The following is a 2,045-nucleotide window of genomic DNA, read 5'->3' on the forward strand; positions in this document are numbered from 1 at the left end:
GAATTTATCTGGAGTTGTTGTGGGCAGTGTGGGGTCTGTTCAGTGTCAGATAGTCCTTTGTTCTGGCTTGTACTTATTCTCAAGGTCTATAATTGTCCCTCACATGCTCAGCCTCAGCATTAACTTCAGGGTTTTAATCTGTTACACCTGTTGCTTCTGGAGCAGTTCCCCCTTCTTTACTTTGGCTTCCTCTGTTTGCCAGTCTCTTCTGTGTCTAATTTCTGCCCTGACACAAGGGAGCCAAGGTGGCCACCTATTTAGGCTCACTTGTTCAGGCATGTACTTCCCGGGTCCACACTGCTCAGGTTCCAGGGTGCTCTGCAAGGGCACTGTCCTAAGTGGGCTCTGCATTTCAAGCCCTTCCCAGGTCTAAGCCTCTCAGGTTCTCGGGTGCCCCACAAGGGCACAGACCCAGATGGGCTGTGTCTTTTGTGCCCTTCCCAGGTCCAGACTGCTCCAGGCGCTTGGCGAGTGCACTGTCCCAGGTGGGCCATGTGTCTTATGCACTTCCCCAGTCCCAGCTGAACGGTTTCCTGGGTGCTCCACGAGGGCACTGTCCCAGGTGTGCCGTGTGTCTTCTCTGAGGAACTGATCTCAGGCTGTGACACTCCTGGCAGATGTGAACTGTCCAGGATCCCAAAAAGACGTGATTAGCAACTGGCAGCCTGCTCACAGTTTGGTGAAAGATGTGGTCTCTGGGGCTGAGATTGCATTATCCCCTTACCTTCCAGCTCTGGCTATTGCACTCCTGTCTCTCTGCCTCCAGGGAAGGAGGGTCCTAAACATCAGCCGGCTTGCTCTCCTTTGGTATTTGCTAGGGAAAAATCCTTTGTTCTGTGAGCACACCAGGGGTGACCACGCAGCATTAGAGCCTTTTGCAGGAAAGGTCCCTTTTTTTTTTTTGGTCTCTCTGGCGATCCCATGGTTTGGGTTGCTATGTCACATTAGCCCCCTCAGATTGTCCTCAGGGCATTCAAGCCTGGTCCTTAGCCTAAGGACCAATGGTGCAAGCCATGCTTCCCTGCCCAGCTCCCACTCGCAGGCTGGCCTACGCAAACCTCTGAGCTGCTCCTCCACAAGTAGTTGCGGTTAGGTATGTATTCTGTGTGTGTGTGTGTGTGTGTGTGTGTGTGTCCAGTTGTGTGGTCCTCTGAGATTCCAAAGCTACCCACTGACACGCATGTGAGAGGGAAGGGTCTCTGTCCCTAAATCCTTTGCCTCTGTTTTTGTCTTTTATATTTTGTCCTACCTCCTTTTGAAGAGTTTGGGCTGCCTTTCTGGGTTCTCAGTGTCCTCTGCCAGCATTCAGAAGTTGTTCTGTGGAAGTTTCTTAACATTCAAATGATCTTTTTAGGAATTTGTGGGCGGGAAAGTGGTCTCCTCATCCTATTCCTCCACCATCTTGGGACTGCCCCTGGTTGTAAGTCTTTAGAGAATTCAGGCAGTTTTAATTTTAAAGTAGCATCATTGAATGCACACACACACACACACACACACACACACACACACACACACATATTCTTCCCCTTCCCCCTCCTCCAAGAGTATGAAGGATAATCAGGATGATGTAGCTTTTGGCCAATGGACAAGACCTTAGAAATTTTTAAATTCTGGTCACAGTAAAATGAGTACCTCTGTCAGTACAAAGATGAGCTAGGTATTCCGCAAGTAGAGAAAACAAAAATGTAATAGAATTTTAATTCGTTACCTTAGGCAAGTGGAAGCTTCTAGTCGTCAGAGGAAGGACAGACAAATTGTGGGGAGTTGTGTAAATGTCACTTGCAAATATTCAAAGAATCTTGAGGCTGTGGCTCCTGTCCATGTGCCATCTTTGCAGATTTACAGATTTATGAGTCTTGCAGGTTCAGTATGCACTGGGGATAGCCTAGCCTATCCAATTAAAATTTTCTCAACAATGTTGCCTCAGAGTAATTTTCAAGTCAGTTTACTTCTTGGGTCATGGTATGCAAGCGTTTTGGTTGTTGTCTTGCTTTCCCAATCTCCAAAGGGTCTCGGTGACCAAAAAGCTGTCTTGGTGACTCCAT

Source organism: Dama dama, chromosome X (genome assembly GCF_033118175.1).
Source record: "Dama dama isolate Ldn47 chromosome X, ASM3311817v1, whole genome shotgun sequence".
Classification (NCBI taxonomy): domain Eukaryota; kingdom Metazoa; phylum Chordata; class Mammalia; order Artiodactyla; family Cervidae; genus Dama; species Dama dama.